This window comes from Bidens hawaiensis, unplaced genomic scaffold (assembly GCF_021521415.1).
Source record: "Bidens hawaiensis isolate Kalapana, Puna unplaced genomic scaffold, B.hawaiensis_p1.1 tig00006667_1, whole genome shotgun sequence".
NCBI lineage: Eukaryota > Viridiplantae > Streptophyta > Magnoliopsida > Asterales > Asteraceae > Bidens > Bidens hawaiensis.
Window position 1 is genome coordinate 564,605 of NW_027491452.1, and position 10,782 is coordinate 575,386.

At 39.7% G+C, this 10,782-nt stretch overlaps 1 pseudogene; it reads right to left on the bottom strand.

The window, feature by feature from the left end:
- Positions 1-300: 300 nt before the first annotated feature.
- LOC143633299 (pentatricopeptide repeat-containing protein At4g39952, mitochondrial pseudogene) lies at positions 301-2,747 on the bottom strand (annotated as a pseudogene).
- Between the last annotated feature and the right edge of the window lie 8,035 nt (positions 2,748-10,782).

The window sequence follows — 10,782 nt, forward strand, 5'->3', positions numbered from 1 at the left end:
GCAATCTGAAACTAATCATCATACCTCAGAAGGATATCGAGAGTCGTTGAACTGTACAACCACCATGAGAGGCTGCAATTGTGACCGGAAACCACAAACACACAACTATCTGCTTTCCATCATCCTCGTCGTTGTCGATGTCTCCGCTGGTCCTCCCTAGTCTCCCTCTTTCTCTTGACTGAAGAGCATGAAGATGGTAAAGATGATAAGGCAAGCATTGAGAGGTTGTAAGTTGTGCATCAAAACACCCGACAGAATTAAACAGTGATCCTTACTCACATCAGTATTTTACTAAAAGTTTTATACTTTCTGCATATTTTCATTCTTCGTTTTATGTATTCTGTAGTTTTGTCCCCAACATGTATTTAACTAGCACAACGCAAAACAATGCACTTTTGTTGATTTTCAATGTTCAATTATCGGCTCAGACTGTGTAAACCCAACAGACTGCAATTGACAATGTTTGCAGACTTATATTTGTATTTTTCTATAACAGAAATTACAAACACCAACCAGCAGCTCACACTGCACTCCAACCAACTGCCTTTTCAACTCCCTTTTCCTTCATATAAGATCTCACCCTTTCAGCCTCTTCCCACATCCCTATAGAATCATACAAATTTGAAATAATTACATAATATCCATCATTACTCGGGTCACATTTGATAGCCTGTTTTGCAATCCGGATACCCATTTTAGGATTATTATGAGTTTTACAAGCACTTAACAAAGCACCCCACAAGCCTCCATCCGGAACCATTCCAGCCGGCATAGACAAAACCAAATTTTCAGCCTCGCTCAGATAGCCCGACCTACCAAGAAGATCTACCATACATGTATAATGTTTAAGACTAGGTTTCAAACAATAATATTCCACCATTCTCCCATAGAAATATTTTCCTTCTTCAACAAGCCCCGAATGATTACACGCTGAAAGAACCGCAAGAAAACTAAGCTCGTTCGGTTTAACATTCAACAACTCCATCTCTTGAAACGTATTTATCGCTGACGTGGCATCCCCATGCATCCCATAACTTGAAATCATCGCATTCCATGAAACAATATCCCGTTCGGTCATCTTGTTAAATATGTTTTTAGCCTTTTCAAGGTGTCCACATTTTGCATACATGCCGATTAACGCAGTCACAACGGGTACGTTCAATAAAAAAGTTTCTTGTTGATGTTGTTCTATATACTCGTGTATTTGAACACCTTTCTCAACCGATGCCATATTGGCACATGCAGAAAGCATGCTGATAAGTGTTACTAGCGTCGGTTTCATGCCTTCCAAAATCATATTATTAAATAACGAAAACGCCTCATCGTAACAGCCGTGACGCGTGTAAGCAGAAATTATTGTGTTCCAAGTGATAACATCTTTATGCATTTTACAGAATAACTTTCTTCCAGTTTTCAAGCCCTCACTGTAATTGCCATACATGTCTATAAGTGAATTCGAAACAGATACATGCTCGTTCATCAATCGCCTTACAGCATAACTATGAACACATTTTCCAAGATTCATTCTTCCCATGTGTGAACAGAAGAAATAACTGATACTAAACTGTAATGATCCGGATCGAGCCCTAAATGTAGCATTTTCACAAATAAGTTTATACATTTATCACCATAAGTTAACACTCCAAATTTACAGTACATTGAAATCAATGCATTGTGAACCATTTGATCTTGATCATAGTTTCTTCTAACCATAAACGCATGAAACGTCTTTCCAGCATATGCGCACGTTGAGTTAGCTAAACCAGATATCACACAACTAACCGCCATTTGGTCGGGAATGATCCCAGAAACAAGCATATCCATAAATCCACTTACACATTGTTTGACACATCTCTGTTTTCCATACATGTCAATTATTATTGTCCATGATTTTATATCTTTAACAGGAACTTCACAGAACGACAATAAGCTTCCTCAACAGTTCCGCATTTGGCGTACATATTCAAGATTGAAGATTTAACCAGAACCGAACCTTCAAGTCCCGACTTTGCAGCCATTCCATGTAAGCACCTACCAGCATAGACCGCCCCCAAATCACCACAACCTTGAAACCCGCCTTCTAACGTTCTAAAATTCGCCCTCTGGTCCGCTCTAACCATCTTGCACACGCACTCCAACCCTTTCTCACTCTGACCATTCTGCACGTACCCGATAACAAGCGCGGTCCACGCAACGACATCTCTTGCAGGCATTTCATCAAACACCTGGCGCGCAGTCTCAACACGCCCACATTTCGAATACATATACACCAAGGACGACCCGATTGCCGCATTCTGTTGAAAAACCCCAACTTTAAACACCAACCCGTGTAGAGTCATCCCATAACTCAACTCCCTAGTCTCCGAACAGGCGGAAACAACCATGGGAATCGTGAATTGGTTCGGTTGAAGATGGGTGAAAAGGCGCATGGAATAATAGTATCTGAGGTTGGAGAAATAAGCTTGGATGATGGAGTTCCAGAGGAAGAGGTCTTTATGGGCGTGGAACGAGTGCAGATGAAGTGGGGTCGTGGAGATTGGCGTAGAGGGAGATGAGTTTGGAAGATATGAAGAGATTGGCGTAGAGGGAGATTGTAAGGATAAGAAGGTGTTGATGGGTGAGTGGTGATGGTAGTGTGGGGTGATTGATCCGCCATGGGTGCAGAAGAATGATATGAATTTCTTGTTGTCTCTATACATGTAACGGCGAGGACGAAGATGGATTTGTGCTTGATTTGCGGTCAACATCAAAATAATCCCTCACGTTGTAATTTTGATATAGTTTAGTAGTTAAGTCACTGTTAAATATTCAGTTAAGAAAATGTTGATTTTGTGATCTTAAACATGGTCGTTACTTTTCTTTATATCTTAAGTGCTATTTATTTTATTTGTTTGTTTCTTTCTTTAAATAAACTGGCCTTTTAATAAAGGTTGAACAAAGGAGCATTATTTTTTTTTAGGATTAACGTATACATGAACTAAAAACGAACACGAAAGCAATAAAGAAACGTGAGGATTTAATGTGGTTCGGTTTAAACTAACCTATGTTCACGGGTGACAACTATATATTTTTTAATGAATGACAATCGATTACATGTGCATACATTCATATATATAGAGAAACAACTAGGATTTGCATCTTATTAAACAATAAATCTAAACAAAATGCCTATGAACCCAACAATCTCCTATTTGGAAGCCTTAATACTCTCAGCTACACTCCTGATCATACTTATGTAATCTGCATTTTAAACTTCTTCTAGTTGCCACCACCTTCTCATCAACTAATCTAAAGGCCCGTTAAAGCTCCTCGGAGCTCCAACACATTAGTCAGACTAAACCTGCCCCTGACCTGTTCACTGTCCCTACCGGCTCCCACTAAAACAAATTACCGGATCATGAGATATTCTGAAAACAAACACTCTCCATATTCAGCAAGCAATCCATTCGAAAGACTTTTATAGCCGGAATACAGGTTTTCTTGATCAACTGTCGATCTGGAACTGTTACTAAAACACGACATGTGCTCCCACTATCAAGATGTCCTCCGACTGATTTAATCTTCCTTGCTCATTCATCATGAATCTTTACTTGGCTTTGGCTTTGGCTTTGGTTTTGTTACTTGCAAAACGAACTTTATTCTGCCAACGAGATTCTGTGAACCGGACTTTGTCTTTCATCGAAACTGGATCAACTCCTTCCGGTGATGCATCAACCATATATAACTATCCCATTTTCTTGCCACAAGCAACCACGAGATTCCCTTTTACTACCTTCCATTGCCCATTCCCAAACTTAACATCATGACCCTGGTCATCTAACCGCCCTACTGAAATCAAACGTTTCTTCAAATTTGGAATAACCCTCATGTCTCTCAAAGTCCAATAAATACTGGCTAAAGTTATCAAATCAACATCTCCATACCCGTAACCTCTAGAATATAATCATTTGCTAGTCGAACCTTTCCAAAATCCCTAAACTTTAGATTCTTCATCATTTCACTATAGTGAGTGGTATAAACTGATGCACCATAATTCATTACCCAAGAATCAATGCTACTCTCAACACCGCAAACAAAAGCCTTAGTGACCCCGTCATCTGTGTCGTCTTCTGTAACGTTCACCTATTTCTTACCATTCGGACACTGATTCTTGAAGTGTCCTGTCTCTTTACAATTCCAGCATTCAATTTCTTTATGAGTCTTAAACTGACTCCTCTTCCTACTATCACTGCCTCATTGTTTTCCCCTACCTCTACCTTTCGTGACCAACATATTGCTTGACGAGTCACCTAAACTTCTTCGTCTTGAAAGTTCTCCCAAAATCAGGTCCCGAATCCTATCAAAGGTATCAATCAATCAATCAATCAATCATGCCCAGTAAAATCCCACCGACAGCAAAGCTATAAGTAGGGTCTGGGGAGGGTGGGATGTAGGCACACCGTACCTCTATCCAAAGGAATAAAGAGGTGGCTTCCAGAGAGACCCTCGGCTCTAAGTACATGTGTATGAAGCAAAATAAAGGAAATCAAAGTTTAGCAGTTATATAAAAACTACTACTAATTATAATAACATTAATAATAAGATCACAGTTTAACAGCTATATAAAAGCTAATAATAATTATAATTATAATAATAATAATATATGTAAGGGAAATACCATTATGGTATGTGACTTAAATAAGTTAAGTCTAAGCCCTAAGGTATTCAATTCTCTCTAAAAATCCTTAACTTTAATTCTACTTCTCCACGAATTCCTATCCTCAACCATGTCCTCGGAGAGGTTTAGGTCTATCAAATCATGCCTAATCCTCTCATCCCAAGTCAATTTCGGTCGTCCTCTACCCCTCCTCCCCTCTATAGTAATGTTTTCTACGGATCTAACAGAATCCTATCAAAGGTAATTTTTGTAAACGAACTACAAACTGCAGTCACTGTTTGAGACTAGTTGTCGGGCAGAGAGGATAATAACAATAGGCCTTGAACGCGATCATTAAACTTAATGTCGACTAACACTAAGCGAGACAGGATCGAATTAAGATTATTAATATGCGTTGTAACTGACCCACCCTCTTTTGTTCTTGTTATCACTAGCTCTCGGATGAGATAGACCTTATTCACTGCTGAGGGCTTCTAATACATGTTGGATATTTCATCCATCATACCATGCACTATGGTTTCTTTCATGATGTTAAACGCCATATTTTTCGACAACGACAAAGAAATACATGCCCTATCTTCTTGTCTAACTTCTTCCAATCTGCTTCAGACAACTTCTTTTGGTTTTTCATCCTCAAGCACTACATCCAAGTCTTTCTAAAAAAGTAGCGCTTCAATCTGAATCTTCCACCAACCAAGCTTTTGCCCATCAAACTTCTGTATCAAAAGTTTTTCATATTCTACCATAACAATGACTAAAACAAAAAACCTGGATAAAAAACAGAGACAGACACAACAATGGCATGAACCTGACCTTAATGGTTATTCTACTGAACTCTCTTAAACAATCAACTTATTTAAATGCAACGGAAATTACAAACTGAAAAACATAAATTGAAACTTTAAACTGAAACGATAAAACCTGTCAAAGGCAGTTGGCACTGATTTTGGTTTCTTTAACGCTTCTTCTAATTGACAACGGTTCTTCAAAAAATAAGATCTTGATTTTGGCCCACTCGATTAACTATAACACCCCGGCTAAAGCGAAAACGCCTGAGTGTGACGTACAGATTGTTCAAAACACATGTGACACTATTAAGTGACAATATTATCATTAATTCATTAATACTTCAAATACACAAGTTTATACAAGATATACGTGGAAAATATAAATATAATAAACACTTTGTCCTTTTGTTTAAGTAACCTAGGTCTAGTATCTTCTCGGTGTGTCATCTTGTGACAATCGTCAATTTCAGGTTAACTCCGTTAACTCAACTCCGTCAATTCAAACTTTAGATCATTGAATCTATAACGCACACCTCATTACATTTAAACTAGGGTTTAAATGACGCTTGACACTTACTACATGTGTAGTCTTTCGGGAATTGCACCGAAACGCAAACGAGTTGACACAAATGATTAGTGAATAAAAAAAACGTCAAAACAATAATTATGTGATAATTATGTGTTAGACATATGTGTTACTTGATTATGTTATGTGGAATGCTAAACAAGAAACAAGAACCCAATTAATTAAGCTAGAGATGTAACATTTGGAAGTTTAGGGACTAAAGTGTAACATGTTATTATTATTAATATTATAAAACCCTAACCTCTCCTCCCTCTCCCTCTTCCCAAAACCGACGGCCAAACCCCCCCCCCCCCCCTCCTCACAATCGGTTCACACACACACACATACCTCTTGGATTTTGATCCTGTCTTTCACAATTGAAGCATCCTATATCCGTTTCTAGCAATCTCCTACCTTCCTATTGCTTGTATTGGTGCTTTTGAAGGTATAAATTACAAACCCTAGGTTCGATTTTTCCTATGTATGGTGTTCATATGATTGTTGTTGATTTGATGGTGTATTGATGATGATTTGATAACTAGTTTTGATATTATTGCATGTTAATTGTTGTGTCTTTGAGTTTGAGATCAAATAAAACCCTAACTATGTATGTATGGTGTAATTGATATGCATGGATAGTAGTTATGGTGTCTAGAATGTTATATGAATGATTTGTGGTCCATAGATAGTTAAATTGTTGAGTTTGGATGCAAACAGTTTCTGGACAGATTGTGTTGTTGATGTTTGATTGACTGTAACGGGGTGTAAAAGTAAAAATTGATTGAGATAATTGATACTACAGTAAACTAGGTTGAGTCTAGTTTCTAAAGAATATAAATTTGAAATTTTTGGACGTGTAAAATTTAACTTTTATGATTTTACAAAAACGTTGTGCAAAGCTGAGTTGTTAGACCTGCTGTTAGGTTGTTTTTTAAATGTTATATCTCATGAACTACGAGACCAAATGGGTTGGTTCCACTTCTGAAAGTTGACTTGTTGAGTTAGGAACCTAACCCAAGTGGTTTTGCATTTATTGGATTTTTCGTTTAACGGGAATTTCAAATATCATTATGTTGCGCATGAATTTGACTGTTATGAGTTTGCTGTAATGATTTGATTATTGTGAGAAACCTATGTGGAATAAAAATATAATAAAATATGTTCTGGAAACCTAGGACATATATGCTTATGTGATGATTTTTGGTAAATTAATTGTGATGCTATGATCGGTGGGATAGACTAGTTTTTCAAGTAGAAATTCTGTCGTTAAGAAACTAGTTGCTGAATTTTGTGAAAGTTGCATGAAACAACGTGATTGCTAATTTATTATCGTGTTTTGACCAAATTGCCCTTGAGGGGAATGATTGCTAATTAATTGTCGTGTTTTGACCAAATTGCCCTTGAGGGGAATGATTGCTAATTAATTGTCGTGTTTTGACCAAAATGCCCTTGCGGGGAATAATTGCTAATTGATTGTCATGATTTGACCAAATTGCCCTCGTGGGGAATAATTGCTAGTTAATTGTTATGTGTTGACCAAATTGCCCTTACGGGGAGTAATTGCTAGTGATGTACATTATGAATACATGACACGTAAATAATTGCTCACATATGTAACGTATCACAAATACACTTGTTAAAGTCACACACGATTCACAAACGAAACACGAAACATGTTGTGTGCATAGGTATTATGTGCCGAGTCTAGAGACTCGATAATATTCTGACACTTAGAAAAATCTCTTTGTTGTTTTAGAACGCTAGAGAGAGTTTTTCTGTGACGCGCATCTTGGTGAATTATTTTGGGAATACTTCGCAAACAGTGAGTTCACTTACCCCTTTTAAACTATTTTCAAACGCTTTTCACTTGGGGGAGATAACATACTCCGAAAACGCATTTAAGATTTTGTTAATATAGATTATATATCACTTGTAAAAACTAAGTGACAAACGCGATAACTAAAGTCCTTCATTCACATCGAACCGTTTAATATTGGATAATAGCGAGTCATTGTTGAGTAGTACTACTGGGTTTGACAAACCCCACCCAATGCTAAACTCGACTGGAGGTCGAGTGGGTGTAATCTTGGCTAAACACATACCATGGTCGGGATAGACCTGGTGGCAAGGCAAATGATAAACAGTCAGCTTCGGTGTCGAACACTTAGTAATACTTGTTTTATAGGCTAGCTACCTATAGATATATAATTGACATAACACTATCTGGTAACGCAAAACGCTTAACGCAAACGCTAAACGCTTTATTTTATATAAACTTGTGAACTCACCAACCCCGTGTTGACACTTTTAGTATGTTATTCTCAGGTAGCCGAGGCGGGCGCGTGGTTTAGGATCATGCATTGCTTGAAACACTTTTAATTATGCAAACTTATTTTAAACTGTTATCATTGGGTTTTAAGTCGTCCTGCGTTACGCAACATTGGTTTCTATGGTTTTACGCTTCCGCATTTAATTACTCGTAAACGTTTTCATGGTTTTAAAACTTTGTTTTATGGTTTGATTATAACTAATGATTCCGATCCTGTTAGTTCACACCCTCTGACGGTAAAACTCCGTTAGTGGATTTTGAGGGTGTGACAGATTGGTATCAGAGCCATTGGTTATAGCGAACTAGAAGCTGCATGCATACTAGACTATAACCGCGACGACCCATTAGTTATAATGATACGCACTGCATATGTTTGTGTAGTCTTTGTAATCTTATCTCTTTACCTCTTTCACTCATACGCTCGCATACACGGCTTAACTGTAGGGATGTCGACGCCACCCTCATCATCATCCGATCCGATGACTCATGCTCACGGGAAGGAACCGCAGTTACCTACCGCATCGCCACCCCGAGTAGTCCCGGAACTCGAAGCTCCCGCACCGAAGAGGTATCGCTTATCCGGAGGCATGTACGAAAACGAAGTTAGCTGGGATTGGTACCCTAATATGATCAGACGTATGATCTATCGTGAACAAGTTCCCCCATTACCACCCCCGAACCATCCTGCTTACCCCAACACCCTACCACCCATAACCGAACCTGTAGAGCGAGTTCTCGCAGCTGTTGTTTCATGCTTGGAGCGTGACGTGGGTTACATGCGCTATACGAGAGCTAACGTTTCTGGACTGTTAAAGGAAGGAACAGAAACTAAGGAGGAAATTGCCCGCATGACAGTAGCAATGAAGGAAATGCAAGAGGCTAGTGATCAACAGATGAAGATTATGAGAAAGATGCAAGCCGAGATGATAGACTTGCAAGAGCAACTTCAAGTAGCAAGGACCCGAACCGAGATAGCTTTAGAGCGTTGCGATGTCTTACAAATGCAAATTGCTCAGAACGCAGCCGAACCTGAGGCAGAGCCTGAGGCAGAGCCTGAAGAGGAACCTGAAGAAGATCCCGAAGAGGAGCCTGAGGAGGATCCCGAGGAAGATCCCGAGGAGGAACCTGAAGAAGAACCGGCTGAGGAGGAGGCACACTCAGAGGTGTCCTCAGATGATGACATCTAGTGATGATGACACCTAGATGGATGGGTTGTCTCCATCCGAACTATTATTTTCTATGATTTTAAGGATTGATTGGAAATACTTTGTAGCGAATACAATGGTTTAATCATGAATTATTATTTGGATAAATATATGGTTGTGATGTGATGTTTGCTTCTTATTTCTTTCTTACCTATCTTTTTATTACGTGTATGGTGTGTTGCATATGAAAGAAAAATTCATGTTTAACATTTTATACTGTGATTCTAGGAAATGGCTGGAAGAAACGCTGGACACGGACGTGGTAACATCAACTTGACTGCAGCAGAACTCCAAACTCTGCTGAACGACCATGCGGCGGCCGCTCTAGCCGCACATGTTCAGAACCAAGCTGGAGATCGAATTGGAACATGTACCTTCAAGAATTACCTTGACTGCAAGCCCAGTTCGTTTAAGGGCACTGAGGGAGCTATAGGCTTCCTGCGTTGGGCTGAGAAGGCCGAATCGGCATTTAAGATGTGTAATTGTCCCCCTGCCAGTAGGGTCAAATTTGCTGCTAGAACACTTGAAGATTCTGCCCTCACTTGGTGGAATTCGAACGTACAGATTCTTGGATTGGAACTAGCTAACGCGATGAACTGGGAGGAGTTCAAAAACATGATGCGAGAAGAGTACTGTCCAAGAGAGGAGATTGCAAAGTTGGAGTCAGAATTTTGGTCATTGAAGATGGTGGGTTCGGAAATCGAAGCCTACACTACCCGTTCTCACGAGTTAGCTGTGATGTGTCCGCGGATGGTAGACCCGCCGAGTAAGAGGATTGAAATGTATATTGATGGGTTAGCACCGCAGATTCAGGGCATGGTGACGTCATCCAGACCAGCCACGATACAACAAGCGATCCGGTTAGCTCACAAGCTGACGGATCAAGCAGTGACCCAAGGTGCGTTACCACCTAGGGGTTCAACCACTAAAGCCCGTGACAACCCGAGTTCTGACAACAACAGCAACAACCCGAACAATGGAAAGAGAAAGTTTGACAATACCAGATCCTCATCCTCGAATCCCCCACAGCAACACCACTACCGAAAGCCCGAATTCACCCGGAGCTTCAACAATCAGGGTCACAACAACAATAACAACGGTAGCGGGCAGGGTTCGAGCGGATATGCTGGGAGATATCCGAAGTGCAACAGGTGTAATTACCATCATGCTGGTCCGTGTGACCGTGTCAAGTGTCTGAGATGCGGAAAGATGGGTCACCAGGCAAAGGAATGTAGAGG